Consider the following 26,385-nt stretch of genomic DNA (forward strand, 5'->3'; position numbering starts at 1 on the left):
TTTGCGTGTGCCCTATTTTCTGGTTGGAAATCACGGCTACTATAGCCATCCTTTCCTCCTGCCAAATTCACTGCCAATCTCACCTCTCTCAGGGAGTGCTCCCGCAAAGAGACTCCTTTCTCTCTCTGGGAAGCCACAACCAATCTTGTCCAATGTTGTGGGCTACTGAAGTAAAATCAAGTTCTCTATTTTATCAGTACAGTGAGGAGCCCAGCTAGCTGGGCTCTATGGATGTGAGTTCACAACTATGGATGTGCGTTCCCAAAGCACAGCTTCCTGTGGTTGAAGACCCACCCCTGCCTCCAAGAAGGCTTCCCTCGGCAGGGTTTGACGGCTCTGCAGTGCGGAGCTCTGCTCCTTGTTCCCCTCCTCCTCAGCTTTATTGAGGCATAATTTACATACCATAAAATTCACTCATTGGGAATGTACAATTCAATGATTTTTAGTATATTTACAGAGTTGTGCTATCATCATAATCTACTTTGAGAACATTTTTATTACCCCATGAAGAAACCCTACAGTCAGCCATCAGCCTCCCAATCCCCTCCCCATCCCCTCCCCCTTCTCCCGGCCCTAAGCAACCACTAATCTACCTTCCATTGCTATAGATTTGCCTACTCTGGACATTTCATTTAAGTAGAATCATACAATATGTGGTCCTTTGCAACTGGCTTCTTTGACTTAGCATAAGATTTTTGAGGTTCACTTATGTTGTAGCATGTGTCAGAACTTTGTTCCTTATTATCTATTACCATTATTCTTATTTATTTTGTCTATCCATTTACCAGTTGATGAACATTTGGGCTGTTGCCACTTCTTGGCTATTAAGAATAAGGCTGCTATCAATATTCATATATAAGTCTTTGTGCAAACATATGCTTTCATTTCTCATGGGTAGATATGTAGGTGTGGAATTGCAGGGTCATATATGTATATACTTTATATTTATTATATATGCTATATTAAACATTTAAGAAAGTGCCAAGCTATTTTCCAAAGTGGCTGCACTATTTTGCATTCCCACCAGCAATGTATGAGCTTTCCAGTTTCTCCACATCCTCACCAACACTTGTAAATGTATGTCTTTGATTACAACCACCCTAGTGGATGTAAAGTGGTACCTTGATATGGCATTAATTTGCATTTCCCTGATTGCTAAGGATGTTGAGCATCCTTTCTCGTGCTTATTGACTATTCGTGTGTCTTCTTTGGTGAAACATCTACTTGAATCTTTTGCCCATTTTTATATTGGATTATTTGTCTTAGTTGGAATAGTTCTTTATATATTCTGGTGTATTAGTTTTACAATGTTGCTGAAATTACCACAAAGTTAGTGGCTTAAAACAACACAAATTTGTTATCTGATACTTCTTTAGGTCAGAAGTTTGACACAGGTTTCACTGAGCTAAAGTGAAAGTGTTGGTAGGCTCTAGGGGGGCATCTATTTCTTTGCCTTTTCCTACTTCTGGAGGTTATCTGGACTCCTTGGCTTGTGGCCCCTTCCTCTGTCTGCAAAGCAGTCAACATATCATTTCTCTGACCCTTCTTCCATTGTCACCTCTTTTTCTGACCACAACTTGACTTTTAAGGACTTGTGTGATTAGATTGGGCCCATCTGGATAATCCAGGCTAATCTCCCCATCTCTTTGTTCTTAACCTTAATCACATCTATGATGTTCCTTTTGCCAAATAAGGTAATATATACACAGGTTCTAGGGATGGGACAAGGCCATCTTTGGGAGGGTCATAATTCTGCTGACCGCATGTGGACATAAGTCACCCGTCAGATAGACGATTTGTAAATATATTTACCCATTCTCTCCCAGTCTGTGGCCTGTCTTCTCACTTACTTCGTGTCTTTCGAAGAGAAAAAGTTTTTAATTTTGACAAAGTCCAATTTATCAATTTTTTCTTTTATCATTTGTGCTTTTAGTGTCATATCTAAGTCATTGCTTAACTCAAGGTCACAAAGATTTACTCCCATGATTTCTTCTAAGAGTTTTACAGTTTTAGTTGTTTCCTCTAGATCTATGATTGATTTTGAGTTAATTTTTGTTACGGTGTGAGTTAGGGGTACAGATTTATCCTTCTACGCTTGGATATCCAATTATCCTAGCATCATTTGTTGAAGAGAATATTTCCCCATTGAATTGTCTCAGCACCTTTGCCAAAATCAATTGGCCATAAGTGTAGGGGTTTATTGCTGGACTCTCACTCTATTCCACACATCTATATGTCTATCTTTACGCTGTACCACACTGCCTTGGTTACTGTAGCCACGCAGTAACTTTTGAAATCCATAAGTGTAAATTCTCCGACTTTGCTCTTCTTTCTCAAGATTGGTTTGGCTATTCTGGGTCCTTTGGATTTCCATATGTATTTGATACATTGTGTCCATGATTCCTTTGTCTATCACCTGTCAAGAACAATTTTGGATGTATCCACCTTGTCCCTTACCAACACATTAAAAGGTCCCAGGGAATAGGACTCTATTCCGGTCTTCAGTGTAAACCTCCAGGGAAGACCCTCTGGAGCCCAGCAATAGTGTTTGTTGGCTGGCAAAGTGGAGATCCTTCTGAGAGATGAAGGAGGGGCAGCTCGGGTCTAAAGGATTAAGGCTCAAATCTCTTATTCTGGGCCCCTCTTTCCCAGCCCAGAACTGGGAACTGTGCTCTCACCATCTATCCCTTTGCTTTATTTTGAGCTATAGATTCTGTCTACCATCGGTAGTGCTCGGGGCTGGATTCATTCCATTCGTCATATGTCATACCTTTGCTCAATGCCTGGGATACGTCTTTATTTTGGGGAGGTGATAGGAAAAGTCAACACATGTTTTGGTGAAGCCATTATGGTTAGTCTTCTGTAGAGACGACCAAACTCAGCCCTAATAGGTCCTGTAGCCCAAGTGTCTATTTTTTTCAGGCCATGGACTATTAAACAAAGCTAGAGAATTTGCCTTTGAGGCTAGAACAGTGTCTGTAAACTTCTCTCCCCAAGCAACCAACCCTGGCCTCAATCTTCTACTTTTCCTCTCGTCTTCAATGGGCTATGCTTTGGAGCAATTGGAAACCTCAGACTGGAGTGAGAAAGCACCTGTGAGTCCTCTGGCTTACAGCTACATTTTAGCCAGGGGAGAGATAAATCTTTTTCTTAGGCAGACAATACTTAACTGGAGTACTTGAATACACTGGGAGGTGGGAGGATTAGGCTTCTCCTGGGTCCTAATCTGTCTTCTACTGAGTTTGTTACCTTCTGCCTCCACTTGCAGGGAATTGAGCTTGAGGCAGAGAATGTAGCTTTCCCAGCTCTGCAAGGCTAATTATTAATTTCCAGACCCCTGGGAATGTAGATTGCAGAGCACAAGCTAAAAAGGGCCTCTCTTAGCAACTCCCTATTTTCTTCTCTAGCTATTTTCAGGTGGGCCAGTTTTAAGCCTTACTAAAGGCTTCAAAAAGTAGCCTTCACCCTGTAATGCCTTGAATTTTTGCTAACAAATTCTGGGATGCTGAAACCTTGGAAAATACGCGGTATGCGTCTTAAGAAAAAAAAGGTCATAGTTTAATCAGCTGCTTTGCTCCCTCTGAACAAGGGTCACCAACCTCCTGGCCCGGGATAGTGCAGCCCTCATGGCCCTCCCCTTTGCTTCCTCAGCTCAGCCAATTGCATGTAACATACCACTGCTGGCACCTCATTCTGTGTGTGTTGCAAGAAACAGAAAACTCAAGTCAAACCAGCTTAAATAATTCAGAAGATTTATTGCCTACAAAACTGTGAAGTCTGGAGGTGATGGAAGACTTCAGGCATAGCTTAATCTAGGAGCTCAACACTATTTATTCCTAAACCTTTCCATTTCTCTGATCTACCAGCCATGGTGTTGGCTCTCCCACAAGCCTGGATTCTCAAAGGATTCTCTGAGACAGCTGGAGTTATCTTAAGGTGTTGTAGGTCTTGTGCCCAGAGAGCTTTAAAAACTAATGATGCCTGAATCTTCTCCCCAGAGATTCTGATTTAATTGGTCTGGGGTGTGCAGCCAAAGTTGAGAATCAAGACTAATTTGAGAAGTGAAAAAAATCTAAAAAGTGTAATTCTAAAAGAACTGGTACAGAAAGATAAAATCAAAACAGTGTGGGGTTTACCATATTTCTTTGAATCTAAGATGCCATCGATAGAAAGATGCACCATGATTTTATGTACCACTAAGAAAGAAAAAATGCTGCCATTTAAATGACAACCCAGCACCGATTATCATCTGTGTCCTGATTTCAGAGATAAAATGTGGAAATAAAGGTGTCTCTGAATCCATAAAATAAGGCATTTGTCTAAGGCAGAATTGCCCCCTAAAGTAGTTATCTTGGGAGGAACAATTCTATACAGATTCCTATGAAGTTCCTTCATTCAGAACACCTGTGGAATGTTTTTCCTTTGCCTTCAGAATCCATTTTCTATTTCTACAAGAAAATCATAGCCTGTTTGAGCTGGAGGAGACATTAGAGGCCATCCAGACCAACCCCCGATCGATTTAATTATAGTTACACCTTGTTTTAGACTAAAAATGGTATTTTCCAGGCTTAATCTCTCACTCTATTCACCATTCTTGGCTCTGGATGCTTTGGGCTGTTTCCAGCAAGCAGATCCACCCTCGTAGGATGAAGATTTGTGAGCTATTTAAAGAAACATGCAACAGGTTCTTCTGGCAGTTCCCAGAATGGGAGCTGAGCAATGGGGTAAGGAATGGAAACAGGTTTGGAATAAGCCCTATTCTCACTTTGATGTTTGTGTTATATGATGTCAAGATCAGTCACATGGCCAAGCTTCATTGCACAGAGTGAAGATGCTAGAAACGGCATTTCAGGGCACTCCAGGTGATGTCCACTCCATACTTACTGGTTCTTCCTCAAATATAGGGAACCTGACAGCGACTGGAGGGGAAAATTCAAATAAAGTTCAATCTAGTGTATATGAGAGACTTTGCAGCCCTGTTGGGGAGGGAAACAAGCAAGGAGTCCTTTTTCCTATTCTGCAGAGTGAAACTAAGACCCAGAGAGAGGAGGTGGCTGGACGAGAGTCACAGTAGATTAGAGTCAAGCCCAAGGCCACACGAAGGCTCTTGCCTCCCAGGCCAGGGCACCCCTAACTGGCCTGTGCTGTCTGCTCTCTTCATAGCGCCTCACAGCACTCTGCAGCTCAGGGTCTGAGGAGGTTCTGTGGCTGGAAATCAGGCTGCAGGCCAAGGAAGGGCTTGGTCACAGCACGCTCAGCCAGCCAGCCTGTCCACGCTGATGGGGAGTGTCTACAGCTCCAGTATAGAGCACCGATCCAGGATCAAAGGTGAATAAAAACCTTGCCCTGGGGTCTCCAGACAGACTTTCAAATCACATATTTTTTTCCATTTGTAGTAGAGGAAACGTGAGGGATATAATGGTTTATGAGGGGGGTGCGAGCTGAGCAGTGATTTATGCAAATCTAACCCCTAAGGAAAATGGGCTGGGGGAGCTTTCATGGAAACCTCTCATGATGGTGTGGAAAGGCAAGGGGAGAGAAGAAGAGGTCTCTGAGAGGGGCACCCATGCTGGGGCTTGACGTCCTCTCCATCCAACACCGATTGGAGGGCCGACTCCAGCGGCAGCTCCCTTCTCTCACTCAAGCTCCCTCCTCCTTACCTCACTGCAGCTCCTTTATCACTATCACCACCATCATTGTCATCATCATCCTTTTCTTCATCATAGAAGGGCATATTATCTCAAAGTTTGTAATAAGGCACCTTAATTTGCATTTCCAATAAGCTTCTGGGTGATGCTTTGCTGTCACCGTGGAGACCATGCTTTGAGTGGCGTTAGTTTAGGGCCGTGCTTCTCAGAGTGTAGTCTCCAGACCAGCAGCAACAGCATCATCTGGGAACTTGTTAGAAATGCAAATTCTCAGGCCCCCTAGACCTAATGAATCTCAGGGTAAGGCCCAGGAATCTGTGTTTTAATAAGCCCTGTGGTTGGTCCAATATAAGCTAAGTGGCCCTTCTGTTTTTCAGGCCTGGCTAGACTTTAGAATAACCTGGTGAGTTTTAAGAATTACTGGTGAGGGGCTGGCCCTGTGGCCAAGTGGTTAAGCTCACACGCTCCACTTCAGTGGCCCAAGGTTTTGCTGGTTCGGATCCTGGGCACAGACATGGCATCGCTGATCAGGCCATGCTGAGGCGGCATCCCACATAGCACAACCAGAAGGACCTACAACTAGAATACACAACTATATACTGGGGGGCTTTGGGGAGGAAAAGAAAAAAAAAAAGAAGATTGGTAACAGATATTAGCTCAGGTCCCAATCTTAAAAAAAAAAAAGAGAGAATTACTGGTTACTCCCTTACCACCAATTAACTCCAGGTCTCCAGGATTTCTTGGGCAAGAACACTTTTAAGATGCTTTCCAAGTGATTCTGAGGCACAATGAAGGTTGAAACTTTGGGAATGAGTCTGAGAGCTTACAGATTAGAAACAGGTTCAGAGAAGGAAGGTGGCTTGTCAGGGTCACACAGCTGGGGCAAGCCTTCCTCAGAGTCCCTGGTTCCCTCGCCCTGAAGTTAGCAGTGTTTCTGGGCACATGTGGGGCTCAGCAGCTCCTGGAATGCGCTCCCACTTGTGTGTACACCCCAGTGAACCTTTGCTCCACCTTTAACCATTTCCTTCAGAGCAGCAAGGCACACCTGCATGTGCTGGTGGGCAGCGCCTACCCTTGCTGTCAACGCCGGACGTGTTCTTCTGGTCTACGCGCTCTCCAGCCCTGCCTACCGATGCGCGGAGGACACCCTGAAGAAGGGATTGTTCCTGCTGGAACATCACGCAGCTTCCTGGCTTCCCCGAGCCCACGGGTGAGGGCCTGGGAAGTGGGGGCTTGCACGGGACAAGCATTGGCAATTCATTGAGTTCCCCAAAGCCAGCTCTTCCTCTTCGGGTTAGTCTGGGATATCCTCCCCACTTCTTGGATGGACGCTCTGACGCTGGGAGAGGCCCCCCACTCCACCTGGCTCTCGCTGGCCCTCACCTGCCCTCGTGATGCTCCAGGATTCATGGCTTCACTCTTGCCCGGCACCTGTCTCAGCCGGCTTTCCACGAGGACGGAAGCAGGCTAGCAGAGGGGAGCAGGACAGAAGTGGGAGGTGGGACGTACGGTTCCTGGAGCGGCAACACTCACCTGACCGCAGTTAATCCCCAAAGCCAAAGTGCCCCCGAATTGTTTCTGTGCAGATTTAAAATGAGTTACAGTGTTGTTGGTTATTTTTTCCCAAGCCATAGCTGATGAGGCTTCTTAATTATGTTGAGTTTAGTCTAATATTAAAACATGTTCCCCGAGCTTGCCCAGGGAGCAGAAATGGTGGCTGTGGGCCTGGTGAACGACAGCGAGAAGCCAGCACAGGGCTCGACATTTGCCTTGAGTCATGCAGCAGATGAGTTACCACTGGCCTCCTCAGGCAATTCTGGGTCGTGTGTGTGTGTGTGTGTGCACGCGTGTGTGTAGGCACGTGCATGTGTGTGAGGCAGGCCGGGGCACCAGGGGGCAGTTCCTTGGTCTGTCCACCTGCCCTCGCTAATATTTGGTGCCCGTGCCATGAAGGCAGCTGGTTTCCTGGCACCCACTGCCTGGCAGATGGGCCTTGACCTTTGTAGCAACTAGCACGGTGTTAGGTAAACAAGACCCCCTGCCCCTCCACTCTCCTGCTCCTGCTGCCAGTGAGTGCTATTTTTGACAGGCTTGGGCTGGGGAGACTGAGAGAGCTGATGGCGGGGGCGGAAGAGCGGGCACCTGCTGAACTGGGGACGGGAGGCAGATGGCGGCGAGAAGCGTGGCCTCTCACCCTAACCAGGTTTGGTCTGTCCACAGGACGCAAGGGGCCCCTCCCCACCCCCCAGCAGGCAGCTCTGAGCATGCAGTGGGGTGGCTGAGGAGGGCAGGAGAAAGGGGGCAAGACAGGCCAATCCGTTCCACAGCCACATCCTTGATCTTGTGACTGTGAGAAGTAGGAGCCAGAGGTCTCTGGATGGCAGGGACCGGCTGCTCGTGAGAGGGCCAGACCCAGTCCCAGGCCCCCTGTTAGTCTGATGGATGGCTCTAGTGCTGCTAATGTGGTTAGGGCAGGCAGCGGCCTGGGGGCCCGGGAGCTCAGAGACGGCTGATACAGGCCCTGCCATAATCACGTTTGCCTGTACACAGAAGAGGTCCAGATTACCTACCCAGAAGCCCACAGGACATTAGTTAAAGTCATTTAGAAATATTTTTTGTATCAAGCTTTTCTTACCTTATTATTATTATTTTAAACAATCAGTTTACTGCCCAGGGCACACACAGGAAGGAGCAGCTCTAAGAATGGATTATGGAGGAAAGGCCCAAGCAGATGGCTCCCTGAAGCCCTCAGACTCCAGGGTGGGCCCAGCTTGGGAGGTGAGAGGGGGGCACCCTATGCTTCCTGGCTGACAAACCACTGTGCCCCATTCTTCTACTTCCCAGACCTGAATGGCCACTCTCTTCTTTTTTCGTAAGCTTTCTATTTTAGATAGCTCTCGTTTTATTAAAAATTGTGAAGATAGTATGAAGAGTTTCCATATATCCCCACATCCAGTTACCCCTATTATGAACTACCTATGTTAGTTTGCTACACTTGTCACAGTTAACAAACCAGTATTGATTCTTTGTTCTTAACTAAAGTCCGTACTTGATTCGGATTTCCTTAGTTTTTACCTAATGTCCTTTTCTGTCCAGGATCTTCCTCACCCCAGACCCAGGCAAGCACTAATCTGCTTTCTGTCTCTATGGGTTTGCCTATTCTAGACATTTCAGATAAATCATACGAGATGTGGTCTCTTACGTCTGGCTGAGCCAGCCACTCTTACACATACTTTAATGTCTTCAACTCTCATCCTTAGACTGAAGATAGGATTCTAGGGAAAACAAATTCATGGCACGTAGGCAAAACCTAACTGTGGACTTCTGAGCCCAAACCCAGTTGTTTTGATTACCAAACCAGAGCATTTTCTGTCTCCCATCTATCAATCATTCATTCATTCAACATTCATTCAGTGTCCTCTACATGCTAGGTGCTGGAGATAAGAGGCAAATAAACCCATCCTGGGCCAAGTGGTCATCATCTGTCTCCAGTTATTGCCACATCCTTTTAACTGATCTGCTTCTGCCCTTGCTTGTCCACAGTCTGGACCCACCGTACCGGCCAGGCAGATTGGGTCACGTCTCGATGCTCTGCTCAAAATCATTCAGTAGTTTTTTATTTTACCTAGAGTCAGAATCAAGATCCTTGCAATGGCTCCACGGCTCCCTATTTCTCTTCTGACTTCATCTCTTCCTGTTCCCTCCCTTGCTCACTCTGATTTGGGGACACCGGCCTCCATATATTTTTTAAATCCTGCCAGGCATGCTCCCGACTCAGGACCTTTCCCACTTGCTCTTCTTTTCTGCCTGCAGCCTTCTTACTGCAAATGTCTGCATGGCTTGCTCCCTCAGTGATTTCAGATCTTTGTGCAAATAGTTTCTCAAAAAGGCCTTCCCTGACCTGCTCATTGAAAATAGCAGTCATCCCTTGTGCTCCTGAGTCTCCTTCCTTGCTTCATTTTTCTCTACTGCACTGACCACCATCTGGTATGCTGTATATTTTCCTTTTTATCTGTTTATTATCTCTGTCCTCCCATTAGAGCATAAACTCTAGGAGGGAAAGGATTTTTGTTTTGGTCTGTTATACTTACTGCTGTGTCTCCAGTACCCATAAATATGTTTGGCATGTAATGTATGCTCAATAAATATTTGTTATATGAATTATAAATTCTTCACTCTGAATCCTTTATCTCTTCTCATCAGAAACCTCTCAGGAGTCAGCTCTCTGCTACCATGGAATGTGGGGGCTGATACAGGGAGGAATCTTGTTCTGTTGGACACTCAAAAGTTAGAATTAATACCGTTTGGGAGGGAGGATGTTCAAGAAGACGGACACTGTCCTCTGTTTATTCATTCATTCATTCATTCATTCATTACTGAGTTAATCTTTGTTAAGTAAGTACTATATGAGATTGTTAAATAAGATTAAAAACTTGTTCATCTATCTAGTCAATAAATATTTATTAAATGACTACTAGTTTACTGTTATCATGCTAAACACTGAAGATACAGCAGTGAACAAAAAAGACGCAGCCTTTGCCCTTGTGAAGTTTACAGTGCAGTGTGGGAGACAGACACTGAACAAATTATTACATAAATAACTTTCAAATTATAATCTGTAATATATGCTTTGCAGGAACAGAGCACTATGAGAAGCTTCTAACTAGGGAAATTGACCTAGTCTGGGGGTTGGGGAAGATAAGGAAGAGGTTTCTTACAGTCGGAGCTGTCCAAAGTTGAAATAGGCTGCTTTGCAGCTGACTTTCCTTTCACTGAAAGGTTTAAGTGGAGCCTAGAAGTCTCTGGATGAGGGTATTGTAAAATGCAGTGAGCACTGGGTGGGGTAGAGTGGGAGCTTCATATCTGAAAAATTTAACAATTCAATTGAATTTAGTGGTCGAACATGAAAGAGACAGTCTCAAGTTCCCTCTTGGAAGAGAATTAATTTTACTAGTACTTTTGTGGACCCAAATACTCATCCTTAGCCATCTGATGTCCCATTTCAACTGAGTGTACAGGATCCAGGGCTAGAGACTGTGGGTGTGCCAGGATGCTGGAGAGACTTATGAATACCAGCTCCTAGTAATAATGCTCCTCAATCTCTGAGCTGCTGTTTTTCTCACTGCTGTGTTCTCCTACCCTTATCTCTTTTGAAGCTAACATGACCTTTGTGAGCTAGGTTGGCCAGAAATTGTTATCTAAACTTTATAGAAGAGGAATTAAGGCTCAGAGAAGAGATGCTGAACTTTATAAACCATGATCTTCTGATTAAAACAAAATCCATTCTGTGTTTTTCTCTGTGTATTGGTTGGCTATTGCTGAAATAATACTTTGTAACAAATCAACCCTCAGACTTAGTGGCTTAAAACAATAATCATTTATTATCAATTGTGCGTCTGAAGTTCAGCTGACATGTGGCTCATCTAGAACGGGCTTGGCTGGATAGTTTCCCTTTAGCTCTTCAGATCTATGGGTAGCTGGCATGGCTCTTCTTCATGTTGTGACAGCTCTGGTAGCTGTGCTCCATGTGGCTCTTATCTTCCTCCTGATACCGTGGGCTACCCAGGTCATGTTCTTTTTACAGCAAAGTCAGAAGTGCAAGGTCTCTTAAGGCTTAGGCTTAGAACAGGCCGACTGTCACTTCTGTTTCATTATATACCCAAAGAAACTCACATATGTAAACCCAAAGTCAAGGGGAGGGAAAATACACTCTACTTCTTCAGTGGGAAGAACGGCAAAGACATATGGAAAAGGGTGTGTGGATACAGGAAGGAGTGAAAGATTGGGACAAAAGATGCAACTTAACACATTCCATTTGTTCTTCTTTATTAATTTATTTCTTCATTCAGGCCCAAACAATACTCCTGGCCTTCTGCAAGTTGTTGAGGTTACAAGGTGAATAATATGGTCTTTGTGAACAGACAGTGTCAGCAGAACATGAGACTTGCTGTGAGAGAGGCAAGAACAGAGAATCTTGGGAATATGTACTTTCAAGAACCAAAAAAAAAAAAAAAAAAAGGAGTAGATCTTATTCCCAAATGAGGAGCCAAGAAATGAATTAATGAAAGAACAAAATCAAAGCTGAAAATATTCTAGAATTAGCTCCACTCACATTTCAACCAGTGAAACCAGTTAGCTGTTTTGTTAACTCCTATTTCTCTTTCACTGTTAGAGCAAAAAACCTTGGTAAACCTGTGTTCATTCCAAAGCAAAGTGTGAGGAGAAAGACGAGGGTGGCATCACTTATCCAAATGCTATTTAGCAATGGATTTTGGAAGAAAGAGTATGTCTTGGAAGTGGCATTGACTAAAAAGGAAATGTGGGGCAGTTCTGAAGCCTGCAGAATGATAGCATAGTCATAACAAATACTACCATTTTTTGAGCTCTTTGTGCCAGGTATGATGCTAAATGCTTTGCAGGAGGTAAGCACTGTTAATTATTCCATTTTAGAGATGACTAGAGTGAGGCTCAGAGCAGACAGAGCAAGGTGATCTAGTTCCCTGGCTGAATGGTGAGTAGAAAAAGGATGACCCGGAGTGGCCCCTCAGGTCAGCACCACGGACAGTGGACCAACTTGCCTGCCAAGCCCTGCATGAGATTCTGCAGGGTGAAATTTCACAAGCAGAATATCAGAAGTGTTTTTGAGTGGGTTATTTGTAACATACCCACCCCTCTCCCTAGGATGCATTCTGGTAACGTAACCTTTGTTAAGGACCTGATAGTATGTGTGTGTTGGGTGGCGGGGAGCATCTTGGAATGTAAACGTGTGAAGACAGGATCTGGGAAAGGGTCACATTCTTCTTCATAAAAAAGCAGCAGTGAGAGGTGTGGAAACTATATTAGTTTAAGGAGTGAGAAAGTATGTGTGTTGTCAGAAAGAAGGGGTCCCAAGTCTGGGCAAGGAAGAGAGGGTACCTGGGATAAAGAGAGAGAAATAGGAAATGTTCAAAGAAGTTTCAGTGGGGCATGTGAAGCAAATCTTCATCTTCCCTCCAAATAGTCAGTAAATCCCACACCATTCATTCATTTGCACTGGATTTATTTAGGGGCTTGAAGAGGAGACTGAAAGGGACAGTGAGGCTGGTGTTCCACATGTGAACACATGCAAATTAACATTAACTGGCTGGCAAGTTTTCTCCCCGAGGGCAGTAGTGGAGAGTTTCTAGAGTTTTGTCTCCTGTGTTTCAGCTTGGTCTCCCTAATCAGCTTATCATGCTTTTGAGGGCAGGTATGGTTCCTCTTCTGCCTCTTGACCTCCCAGAGACTGGTACAGTGGTGGGCACGAATCACACACTTAGGATATACTCAGAGTTGATTTGTTTCCTCTGGCTGAGTCCCATTCAGAAAAGAAGCATGAGTTTTTCTCTGCCTACAGCAATCAGAGTTCTCAGGGTTTCCAGGACACTTCGAATTTTAAATATTCCTTCCCCTTGTCACCATAAGTGTACCTTAACTGGTCAGACAATACCTTTGGGTTTCAGGCTCAGAAAAAATTGTTCTAGGATCCATGCTTCCAGGATCAATACAGGAATGTCCTAAGAACTGGAACAGTGTGCTTGTCCTAGGTCACGAGCAAATTCCCAACTTACCAACAATTTGACCTAGCAAGGGCTACATGCGATGCACAGAGAAAGTTTGAGTGTGCCCCCTCCAGTCCCATGGGGACAACTTTTATCCCGATTCAGAGTGTTTTTAGTGAACAACTGACCAAGAAGCCTCCACATCTACCGAAGCACCTTCTTTTACTCAGGCCTGGAGTGTGGTCCAAAACTATGGAGGTGAGGTGGTGGTGAAGGATGTGTTCTCAGAGTCAGGCTTGGAACCTCGATCTCTGTCCCAGAAACTTCTTTGGGCAATGGGTAAGGTTTAGATGAAAAATGCATTGGGTATTTTGTTGATAAATAGATTTTTGTGACTGGCCTAGGAACCTGGCCACCCACTGTGGTAGGCAGCACGGAAAAATTACTGGCTTTGGAGTCTGACATACCACGGTTTGAATCTTGGCTCCATGGGTACTTGCTATATAAACTTGAGCATGTCATGTTACCTCTCTGAGCCTCAATTTCTTCCTTTGTAAAGTGGGGGCTATTGATAGGTTCTGATGCTTACTGAATTAGTTAGGGTAGGTGACCTTCAGTAACAAAACCCGTCAAATCTCAGTGGCTTAACACAATAAAATTTTATTTCTCATTCATGTCACAGTCTAACATAGGTTAGTAGTGGGGTTGGCTCCATGCAGTCATTCAAGGACTCTGGATCCTTCCATTTAGTGGATGCAATTCCCTAGAGCTTGGGAGTTTTCCACTGGGTCCTCTGCAACAGGCAGGCAGATGAAGGAGGAGAGAGCACACAAAGAGTTGAGCAGGAGGGATTTTTATGATCCAGACTGGGAGGTGGTGCACATGATTTCCATCTCCGTGCCTTTGTCACGTGGCTGCACCTAATATACGGAAGGCTGAAGAATGACTAACCGTGTGCCTAGGAGGAAAGGGTTACTGATTTGGTGAACAACCAGCCAGAGCCAGCCACTCCTACCTTGTAAGGTTGTAATGAGGTGAGGATGTAATAAAAAAAAAAGATGCAGGTGGAATGCCTTGATCCCATCTAGCACATAGTAGGACTCAACAAATGTTAGTTCTAATAGCATTGTTTACAAAGGAAAGTGAATTTTGAATTCCAAATAAGCAACTTAGAAAGGACTTCCAAGTCTCCATTCATTCGTTAGATGTGGGCTGCCTTGTCTGTTTGTCCTTGGCTCCCCAGGAATTCTGATTAATTGGCCACCAGGGGTTAAACTATCCTGGCCTCCACTGATCCTCGGCAGCTGGGTATCTTTCTAAGGGCCTTCAGCACTCTCTTTCAGTGCAGTAAATACATCTGGCATTCCCTATTCTGGAAATACAAGCAACTAGTCAATTGAAAAAGGCGTCTGCTGATGGTAGCATGACAAGCAATATCCATAACTGCTTGTAATCTCCTTCAGACATCCGCTCGCTCCCATCCAGCCCCACGGAGCACAAAAGGGCTCCTATTATCTTGGCAGCCTTCTGTCGCCAAAAATGCAGATGAACCCTGACCTGATATTCCACTCAACATGCCCTCTGAGCCAAGGGCCTTCTTCGAGTGTTTACCCTGCCAGAATAGCAGATGAGTGGGCCACGGGGAACAGCTTGCAGGAGGCAGGCAGCTGCGGCCCAGTGCAAGAGAGCACAGGTTTTGCAGTTGGGAATGAGAAGGCTCAGACCTGCAACTCGCTCGCTCCACATCCTTGGAAAACTCACTTTGCCTCTCTTGCCTCAGTTTCCTCACTGGTGTAATGAGGATAAGCACAATGCTTGCTTTATCTATGTCACAGGAGGTGTTGGGGCTCAAATGATGTATCTGAAATGTGCCTACACTACATTCCTGATCAAAAATTACCTAATGGGAATGGAAGGTGGGAACATGTTCCCAGGCAGGTGGGATTGGGATTCAGAGCTGAAAAGACAATCGTCACATCTTAGGCTAAGAGGATGTAGTTGTCCCCCTGTCTCTGGGCAAGCGGCGACAGGAAAGACTCAATTTCTAAGATCTCTAGCTACAATCACCTATCCTGGACCAACCTGGAGGGAGAAGGCAAGAAGGCATAGTGTCATGGCCTGAGAGGGACTGGTGACCTCTCCTCTCCCAGAACAGGCTCCATGAGGGCAGGAATGGGGGATTGCCCACCCAAGGCCAAGAGAACTCAGGTCCCACATCACTGCCGTAATAATGACAGCTCCTTACATTTGAGCCATGTTTTATCCTTTACAAAGCCTTCTTCCAGGATATTCCATGTCCACTCCTCACAGTAACCTTTTAAGCCAGGCGTGCATGATCTCCATGAAACTGAGGCTCAGAGATGTTGAGTAATTTGTCCAAGGTCGTATAACAAGATCTGATTCCAAAGTTGTTTCTCCCCCCACCATACCACAGCTGTTCTGCCTCTCTGTTCTCAGACACAACCAAGAGAAAAGCTTTCTCTTCTACAGATTAGATATGGACAGATGTGTGCTTGTTAATCCTCTCTGGATTAGAAAATGGGAACACCTCTCTGGTTCGCTGTCTTCTGAGCAGTGCCTGGTACAGTGCCCTCTAAGTGGTTATGAGATGGAAGGCTGAGGGAACCGGTTGGCGGGAAGCATGGAAAGCCTTAGGTATTGACCAGAGTTCAGAAATGGTTGGTTGACCACTGGTATGGCGCTGTGTGTGCTGAAGGAGGAAAAGTATGAAAGGGGCAGACAAAAAGAGAGCCAGAATGGACACGGCTTTCTCACATCCTGTTTAACATTGAGAAAAATCCAGAGTCCATGAACCCTCCTTTTCCAGGGGGAGAGGACCCAAATGGGCCACAGGGAAATAGGAAGGGGCTCCAAGCAAAGGGTCTCTCTGAGGCCCACAGGGTAGGATCAAAAGCTCTGCTCAAATGGACCTGGGACAGCTAGGCCAAGAAAAGCGACTGCATTGGATCATGCCATTTATAGAGGGCTGATCAGACTCTGGCCCCAGCAGGCGTAGTATATGAACCTGGGAGTCTTCCGTTGTAGCAAACGGGAAGCAGGTCGGAAGTTCCACGCAGGGCGGGTAGAGCATAGCAGGGCAGCACGTTGGAAGAGAAAGCCTGAACACATCTCCTAGGGTGGGTAAGAAATCTAGCTCTGAGAATATAATTTAGGGCAGAGCTGGAGGAACCTGAGCTCATTGGGGAACGTAGGTAGCAGCTGCAGAGCCTACGTCCACCCTGGCGATGGGAGGATGGATCATGGAGTCAGAAGGCGCAGCCCATGCAGGTGGCAGCACTAAAGGGAAGGGTAGGAGGGAGGCTTGAAGGAAGAAAGAGGAGAGGCTTTTCCTGAGAGTGGCTGGATGGGAAGATACATTTGCAGGTAGGAAGTGTGTGTGTGTGTGTGTCGGTGTGAGTGATGGGGAGATTTCATCCCTGAGCCCACTGCAAGATCAGGGCTTTGAGGGCACCCCAACCAAGTGGAGAGTGACCCATCTGCCAAGGAAATGAAGTAGCAGACCCATGATTCCTCCAAGGAAGAGATCCGGGTGAGACTCTGTGCAGTGCTCTTCCTGCCTCTCCTCTTCCCCCAGACCCCCTCCTGCTGTGGAGGGGTGGAGGGTATTGCAGGCAGCGGCCTCTGCACAGCCACCCTGCCCTGCACGATTCACAGCCCCAGTGCATCCTCCCTGATGAATGTGACCCAACACTGAAACCCCATCAGCCGCCAGGCAGGAGAGGTCAAGCTCAGCGGCTGCAGACAATGGCCTTATCAGCTGCTACTAGTGAGGGTATAAGCAGGGGATTGGATGGTATCATTCTAATTTACACGGGATTTTGTTTCTTTCCAGGTACTTAGCATGTGGATCTAGGTGATATCAAAGGCAGAGCATTATACAATAAGTAGGCTTAACCTCCATCTCACCCCCTCTCATCCTTCTGTCTCTTCATTGAGGACACAAGGAGCTGCAGCTGGGGTTGCCATAGTGACCAATTAGGATTACTGAGATGTTCTTGCAGAGAAAAAGGGGAGTATCGATTTAACTTTGACAGTGGGGCATCAGGGGAGCAGGGGACCCCAAGGGGGTTCAGCATTAATATGGACAGAGTGTGTCACCCTCGAGGCCATCCTGGGCTTGCGTTCCTTTTGGGCTGGACTTCATATGTGGTGGACACCATTGGCAGGCCCCTGCCGGTTCACAGCTTAGCGTCTCTGTGACAGTGCTGAGGGGTGCATGAGGGTATCTGGGGTGAGGTGGGAGTGATGTCATCCCACCCCAGGAGTCGAAGTGACCCTCAAGAGAAGCTAATTGCTTGGCTCAGTGAGTGGCAGGCTTAGGTACTCAGACAGGTTCGCCTGGGCCATGAGCTTCCAGTTGTCAGTTAACAAGTATTTGAGGGGGTCTGATACACCGCCCTGTGTGGGAGCACACACTGTGGACTCAGACCATTAGGAGCTTTGAATGGGGCAAAACACTTGGGCTCATTATGTGCAAAATCAGCTCTGTCTGATTGTTCCCACGTTAGGGACTCGGAAACCAAGGGGATACACAAGGTCCAGGAAGCCTTCCAGCTGGAGCGGGGCTCAAGGCTGTTGTAACGCAGCTCTGTGGCTGTGAAGAAGCCATACACCATAACCGAACCTCAGTTTACCCCCCTGTAAACAAAGGATAATACTAATCTACTGAATAGGAGGGTCATGTAGACTAGAACTTGTATAAGTGACGTGCTGGGTACGTTGTACCTGTGGGAGGCTGAACCAAGAGGGGCTGGGGACTGAGAGCTGGATGAGAAGGAAAGAGAGGGGTGGGAGGTGGACGTTTGGAGACACAAGGGAGGAATTCAGGTGGCTTCTGGATCACGGAGGGAAAGGACCAAGAGCCCGTGGGCAGAGTGAGAGGAGGGAGGGGAGGTGAAAGCGGCAGAGCCCCTCCTGCCTCTGCTCCCCGCCGGCACCCCACATGTGGGCCCCGGGGCTCGTAATTAGAGAAAAGCAGGGAAAGAGGACTCAGGAAAAACAGCTTCCCCCCTCCCTACCCCCATCCCTGCCTCTGCAGGATTTAATAACTGCCCTCCTTAAAGATCAGGAGACGTGATTGATTCTGACTCGAGGATTATTAAAATGCTTCCACCAAGCATCTGGCATTAAAAGTTTTAAATCAATTAATCTGTTGTTTGGGGAAGGGCGTTCTGTTAGCACAGCTGGAAGAGGCCATTCAAGTTGCTGTTGGGTTGGGAGAGGCTGTCCTGAGGACGGGCTCAGTCTCCCTTGGGAACTGACACTGACGGGCACCGACGTCAACTGGGCTCCTGGAACTTCTGGCTCCCAAGCCGAGGCATCTCTGATCCAAGTCTCTGTGCATCCAGTTTCTAAGTGGGTCTCTCTCCCGTCCCCATAGGGTTGCTGGATAAAATACAGGATGCCCAGTTAAATTTGAATTTCAGACAACAATGAATAATTTTTTTAATATGTCTCTTGCAATTTTCAGGACATACATAGCACAAAATTATTTTATGCATTGTTTATCTAAAATTCAAATTACTTAGGCATTGTATATTTTTATTTCCTAAATCTATCAACCCTGCTCTCCCACCCTGTTTTAGTAGTGGGATATCACAGCTGAAGCAGGGTTCCTGGGTTTGAGCCCTGGGCCTGCTATCTACATGCTAAACGTCCTGGGGGGCATTGCTTCCTCTTTCTAGGTCAAGCAAGAAGCAAGCAACCATGAACTCTGGGCACTTAAGCATTTGTGGCACTTACACAGTGGTTTGCCAAATCTCTGATGATAAATCATATGGAAAAATTAGACTCTCAACCAAGAGTTCATGCCTGGCATTGATTTTAGCATTTGGCCCGGGGTGGTTATCTAACCATGAGCTCCTTGATGGTACAGCAATGTCCAGTCCACATTTGCATCCCCAGCACCCACCCAGGGCTGACACACGGCAGACCCTCAATGTAAGTTGCTACAACGAATGACAACGATAATGATAATGATTCCCTGTGTTCTCATCCGGGCTCCTGAGTAACTAAAGTTGTCATTTATAAATGACAAAGGGTTAAGTGTACAGAAATGGCCAGAGTCAGAACCAATCTCAAGCCCATTGGATCAGGCATTGGATGAGGGCCCGGGATCCCTAGGCTCAGACCCTGGAAGCAAATGCTGGTTTTTGCTAATATCTTGTTCCTTTGGCTAAGTCCCCACCCCTCTCTGGGTTCTAGTTTCCTCATCTATAAATCGAGGGAGTCGTGCTTGGGGGTCTTTATAGCCCAGACATTCTGAGACAGCTCCACCGGTACTGGCCTCTGAGCCCAGCTTTGAGTGGATCAGGTTGAATGCTGAATCCTGGGTCTAATCTGAGTTCTGGTGCCTGGTAAGGCCATGCATGGCAGTGCCCGTTTCAGAAATCTGAGGAAGGCCTGGCTGCGTGCTCTCCCCTGGCTTCTGTTCCTGGTGTCTGTTTTGCGTTTCAGTTGCCTCTCTGCAAAGGAGGATCAGGCTTTGGCTCTCTTGTCCCCTAAGTAGGAGGGAGAGGGAGGGGACCCCACATTTCCTGACTCTGCATCCCATCCAAACCTCCTTTGACCCTTGGCTGCACCTCGGATATTTCTTTAAGCCTCTGCAGTCGGCCCAGATTTATCCCGCCTTGTGTGTCTCATGTAAAATGCATCTCCCAACACTTTGCCAGGTTAAACGATTTAACAGCCGAGGCAGAGAGAATTAGGGGTCCAGGAGCAGAAGGCAATGCCTGCTTTTCAGATGAGATTGGAAAGGAGATGGAGATCGGCGGTGATGATAATCTCTTATTTTAATAATATAAAATAACTGTCCCACTGAATCAGAGTGAGCGATGAATTCCATGGCCCGGGGTTAGAGACAGCCCAGCCTGGAGAAGAGAGGCAGGGGGGATGCAGGATGCCTTTCTTCCCCTCTGTCACTCCCTCTCTCTTGTCTTTCTTTCTCTCTCTCTCTTTTTTTTTTTGAGAAAGATCAGCCCTGAGCTAACATCTGCTGTCAATCCTCCTCTTTTTGCTGAGGAAGACTGGCCCTGAGATAACATCTGTGCCCATCTTCCTCTACTTTATATGTGGGATGCCTGCCACAGCATGGCCTGATGAGTGGTGCCATGTCTGCACCCAGGATCCGAACCGGCGAACCCTGGGCAACCGAAGTGGAACGTGTGAACTTAACTGCTGCGTCACTGGGCTGGCCCATTGTCTTTCTCTTTTAAGGGAGATACGTGCCAGCGTCGTCTGTGACTCCTGGATCTGGTACCACTAAGAATGTGGGTAGCCAGGGAGAGTGGTGGATTTGGGGAGAGAGGGAGTGTATGTGTGAGTGAGAGAGAGAGAGAGAGAGGATGAACAAAAAATAATAAATCTGGGCAAACAGATGTCCAGTTTTCCTTTGTGATCTGTCGACAGGAAATACTCTGATTTGTGACCCTGGAAAGGGGGAACAAGCTGCCCAAAGGCAGGGGCCTGGAAAGATGACCTCTAGGAGATATGGGACTGCTAACTGGGGCATAGAATCATAGGGTGCTTGGTCTGGCCCCAGCAAACCTGCCGGGGGTTAGGGATGACCCCCTCTTCAATCAGTCCTTTAATTGGCAACCACATATCGAATACCTATCATGTGCTGGTCTTCCTGTGGTTGGGCCAGACCAGGGTGGTTTCAAAAGCATCCGGGTGGTGGGGAACAAACTCTGTGGCACATGTTGGCTCAGCAGGGCTCCCCTTCACCACCGGCTGCTAAGAGCCGAGGAGCTGCAGACCTGTCTTCTTCCCTGGGATTAATTCATTACTCCAGCCCTACTCAGATGCCGTCAGGTTCAACGTCAGAATTGAGTATGCAGCTAATGAGTCAAATGCGCTCTCTATCTCTCTCTGTCCAGGGCTCACTCTCTCCCTCTTCTCTCTCTGCAGACAACTGCATGTATCAGGGGGTTGTATGGGGTGGACCAGCGTCTGTGACTGCCTCAGCCAGTGAGGGGCCTTCCTCCCCTTTCTTAGTAAGTGGGAAGTCTGCTCTATTGACTGAACTGTTTATTGCGGAAAGTCCACTCCCACTGGGGCTCCTGAGACAAGACTCATCAGAGCACGTGGAGAAGTGGGGAGACCTGATGGCAGGGAAAGGCCTGATTCCTGCACTTGGAATCTCTGCTCCTCATTAGTCAACAGCCATTCCTGATAACTCAGTACATGCTGGGTCCACACGAGGCACTAAGGATATGGAGTGGAACAGATTGATTGGTTCTTTTTTTAAAATAAATATTTAGTAAATATCTAAAGAGCCCGTGGGGTGTATTGCTTAGGGTTTGAAGGCTCTGGAGTCAGACTTCCTGGGTCTGAATCTGCTGCTGGATTGTTGCGTTAACTTAGGCAAGTTAGTCAGTCTTTTGAGCTCTGTTTCCTCATCTACAAAATGGGGATAACAAAAAATACCACCTTTATGGGTTGTTATGCACGTTAAACGGGATCAATACAAGTAAAGCTAGCAAATGCTAAATAAATGTGGTTATTGTTCCTATGTCGGAAGAACTTGGAGTCTCAAAGTCTAAAATAAAACCAGTCAACTGTGAATGGCTGCTTACTATATACCAGGGAATGTGATTGATATCATTAACTCATTTAATCCTCACAACAACCTTATAAGGTAGGTCTCATTATCATTACTACCATTTTATACAGGAGGAAACTGAGACTGAGTTCTCTTCTTGCATAAGGGCACCCAGCTCGTAAACGATGGAGCTGGAATTTGATCTCTGCTCTGCAGATTCCGAGTCTGAACTCTTGGCCACAATTTATGTCTTGGGGAGACAGAACATAGATAATTATAGAAATGGCATCGTGTAATACAGATCCACATACAGCATTGTGAGATCCACAGAGAATAATGTGGCTGCCTCTGTCTAGGGAGCAGGGCCAGCCTTAATCTGCTTGGAGAGAAATCCAAGCATCTCTGAAGCATTCGGTGAAGAAAAGGTGAAATGACAAAAAGATACCAGGGCCTGGGGGGACCTCAAGGGCTGTGCCTGCTAAGTCAATATTTTGCTAAATGTTCAATTTGCAATCAGAAACAAGCACTCTGCAAACATGTTTCTTTTTATAGTCCTTGGTATTTTTCTTCTGTTTTCCTTGAAAGGTTCTCCCCACCCCAAGCCCATTGTGCTTGTGTTTGCAGACCTGAGAGGGAGAGATACGCCTCTGTGGCTGGGTGGGGTAGCAGGCATGACCTCACAGTCAAGAAGAGCCAAAGCAGGTATCTGGAACACACAGAGAGATGGAGGCGGGAGGCACAGAGCCAGGTCAGAAAGGGACTGGCCACGTCCATGGCAGCTGTTCCTTCACAGATGGGTGCCATGAAGCTCTAATGGGAATGGTCACATTGGCCAAATAGTTGGAGACCTGTGATGGCTTTCCTTGTCATTCTTTTTTTTTTTTTTTTTTTAAGACAGACATAGCTGTTTAGCCAGAGCTCTTCTACAAAGCTCTTTGAGTCACACTTGAACTTATGTCATAGTCATTGTAGTATATGGCTCACCCTGTACTGGATTGTAAGATTCCTGAAGGCTGTGAGCTTGTTGCACCCAATTTTTCACCCTCCACACACTTAATACAGCACCTTGCCTGTGGAAGGTGATAGGCCGAACACCTCGTGAGTGAATTTGAGACCATGGGAAAGTCACAGTCATACCGCTATTTTCAACATGGTGAGTTATAGCAGGGGTGGGTGGGTCCCAAGGACAGGGGTCCAGTCTCCAAGAGGTGCCAGTTAAGAACTATCCTGGGGGCCGGCTCCGTGGCCAAGTGGTTAAGTTCGTGTACTCCGCTGCGGCGGCCCAGGGTTCGGATCCTGGGCGCGGACATGGCACCGCTGGTCAGGCCACGTTGAGGCGGTGTCCCACATCCCACAACTAGAAGGACCTGCAACTAAGATATACAACTGTGTACAGGGGGGGTTTGGGGAGATAAAGCAGAAAAAAAAAAAAAAAAAGAACTATCCTGGACTCAGATTAGAAGTGTTACAAGTGAGGCCATTAGAATGGGAATCCGGGAATGGGGCCCACTCAGAGGCCCAGTAATTCTACCTGGGCACTCAGGGTGAGGATGGGAGGGGCACCTGGAAACTGGGAACAAGGCAGGGCAACTTGCTAGAGTGGAACAAGATGTAAGAGATTAGTTTACAACTCTATCACCCAGACCACTGCAATAACCTCCCGAGTTATCTGCTGGTTAGTCTCTCCCCGCTTCCAGTCATTTGTCAATTGACTACTATCATCCTTTATCACGCTCTACTTCAAAACCTCTAGTGACTCCTCTTGGCCTCAGAAAGAAGTCCATACTCCAAAGCCCCAATCTACCTTATTTCCCACTCTCTGCACCCTCCACCCATGAAACATTTCTTGTTTAAGACTGGAGCTTATTTATAACTCCCCCACCCCCAATGCTCTTTGCAATTTCTTGACTAGACACCTTTTCATAGGCCTCATTCTGTCTTACACATACCCACACCTACAACCACATCCGGAGCCCAATTTAAATCTTACCTTTTCCAGGAAGACATTTTTGGCTTCGCCGGCCCACATCCTTTTTAGTCTAACATCTGTTGAGCATGTGCCATGAGCCAAGCACTCGATGTGAGTTATCTCCTTTAGTCCTTCCGGTAGCCCCATGACTTCAGCTCTGCTGTTAATTCCAAAGGTAACGTACCTCCCTCAGACTTACATAGCTGCAAGTTCAATGTCGGTATTGAACCTCGTACTTTAAAATCTGAAGCACTGTTCTTAATCCTGTTGTATACAAAATAATCTGCTGTTCTTTTCACTTTTTTTTTTTTTTTTGACCGAAGCAGTGCTCAGTCTTCTATTAGATCCTGCCTGCCTGCATGCGTCTTCTCGAGCACACTCCGCGTGGGGGGGGGTGTGTTCTGGTGGCTGGGCAGGGTGTAGGGGAGGGGACTTGGCATCCTGTCCCCTGAGAAGGGACTTTGGCGAGGTTCATGTGTTTGTGGCAGTGGCTGGGAAAGGGCTTTCATGCCCTGCATGGGGGTGCAGGGGCAGTGGTGTCTCAGACCTGGACACAGGGCCCTTCCTGTGGGGAGCAGCCCGGGAATGGGCAGGCACCAGCTGAGGCCTGGGCTCTCTTAGGGGGCCTTCCCTTGGTGCCGCCAGGTCCAGCCCTCTGGCCCAGCTCCCTAGAAGATGTCCTTTCTTGCAAGGTCACCTGTGTTACATTGGCTGTGTGCCCCTTGCCTGGCACTGTGCCCTCTCGGCCCATTTCCTGCACTGGGAGCTGGGCCCCTAACCCCTCAGAGGGAGGATCCCCTGAGAGGGTCCTGTGGGGTTGTGGGCTGGAGTTGGCACAGACAGTGTGTGGGGGGAGCAGGTGACTGGGATAGGGGCTGGGTGTGCGGGGGCTGGGGTGGCCTAGTCGTCTTTGTCCTTGGCACCATGTTTGAGGATACGGGTGAACTCCACATAGTTAAAGTTGCCTTTCTTATCAATGGGTGCCTCGCGGGACATCTCGTCCACCTCCTCGTCTGTGAAGCGGTCGCCCATGGTGGTGAGCAACTCCTGAAGGTGGTCCTCATGGATGAAGCCTGAGGCCTCCTCGTCGAAGCAGGTGAAGGCGTTGTGGGTCACGTCCTCAGGGTCTGTGCCGTTCAGCTTCTCCTCAAACATGGTGAGGAACATGGTGAAGTTGATGGGCCCCGGGACCTCGCTCATCATGCCCTCCAGGTACTCGTCCGTGGGGTTCTTCCCCATCGAGGCCAGCATGTCATGCAAGTCCTCCTTGTCAATGAAGCCATCTCAGTTCTGGTCGATCATGTTGAAGGCCTCCTTAAACTCCTGGATCTGGGACTGGTCAAACATCGCGAAGACATTGGATGTGGCCCGCTGTGGCCGCTTCTTAGTGGTCTTGGCCTTGGCCCGTTTGCTGGACATCTTGGCTTCAGGTAGGTGGGAATTCCTTGGTGCGGAGAAGGCGCTCGCTCGCTTGGTGTGCGGAGCCCGCGGCCCTCTTTTCACTTTTTATGCAAGGAATAAATAACCTTCCCTCCCCTCTGTAACACTGAGGGCTGTGGGTACTATATGAAAATGTAGGGTTTAGGGTTTCTACTTTGGAGGCAGGGTGATATTTTATAAGAATATTGAACTAGAACTCAGGAAAACTGTCTCTTGGCTCTGCTGTTGGGTACATCACTCAACCTTTCTGAGCCTGTTTTTTTCTTTGTTTAAAGCAGAAGATAACTCCTATGACTTGGGTCGTAGTGAAGGTCAAATTAAATAAAGTTATGCCACCACTCAGCATGCTGTAAAAGTAAGGTGGGATTATTCTTATTGTTACTCTCCAAAGATGAACTATGTCCTAGATAAAATAATAGGCAGTGGACAGAAAGGGTGGTGTCCCCAATGATAAAAGACACAAGATGAAGGCACACAGCAGACATCTGGAAGATTCCCTACAGTCTATTGGGGTTGGTTAGTTTTAGCCAACACCAGCAGTCAGATCAAGATGTCTCTGCTAAGAAGTCACAGACAGGGCTGACGGACAGGCTTCATGGCTTTTGTAAAGCGTCTAATATTGGACAATTCTGGGAAGAAGACCCATTGGTTTCATGAGATTCTCAATGGGGTCCATGGTCCCTAGAAGGATGAGAAGAAGGGGGCTTGACCATGGAATCAGGCACAACATAACAGCTGGAAAGAGGGTCCTTTTGACTCAGAAATGGAAGTCAGGGATGGGGAGGTAATGGGGGTTACCGGGAGTGGAGCCCCCAGTCTAGCTAATTTGGAGCCCATCTGGCAGGGTCCTGGACAAGTTCACCTCCTTACAGGTCTTACAGGGGGGCAGCCTTACAGCTACATATGAAGTCAGATCTGTCCAGAGAAGAGATGGACTTCTGGCAAGCAGTGAGTTTCCTGTCTAGAGGAGTGCACAAGCCCTGAAGGAACCTGGCAGAGTTTTGGAAGGGATTCTAGCATTAGGTGGGCTGCAGGGTTAAGCGGTCCCTATGCTTCCTTAAACCTTTGAATTATTTGTTTCTCTGATTTAAGTGTTATGCAGTGTCAGGATCACTTAGCTGAACACCTGTCCTGTATCTACCTTGGGCTCCTGAATGCCTCAGCCTATCGTGAGCTCAATTTTGTATTTCTTAGCTGGTTGCGTCTATGATTGTTTCACAGCTCACAGCAAAGCGATCGACGTGG

The 26,385-nt window shown here is 47.0% G+C and overlaps 1 pseudogene; it reads right to left on the reverse strand.

Annotated features, from left to right (window-relative positions):
• Nucleotides 1–24,023: 24,023 nt before the first annotated feature.
• Nucleotides 24,024–25,166, reverse strand: LOC106840245 (myosin regulatory light chain 2, smooth muscle major isoform pseudogene; annotated as a pseudogene).
• Nucleotides 25,167–26,385: the final 1,219 nt, after the last annotated feature.

Source organism: Equus asinus, chromosome 20 (assembly GCF_041296235.1).
Source record: "Equus asinus isolate D_3611 breed Donkey chromosome 20, EquAss-T2T_v2, whole genome shotgun sequence".
NCBI lineage: Eukaryota > Metazoa > Chordata > Mammalia > Perissodactyla > Equidae > Equus > Equus asinus.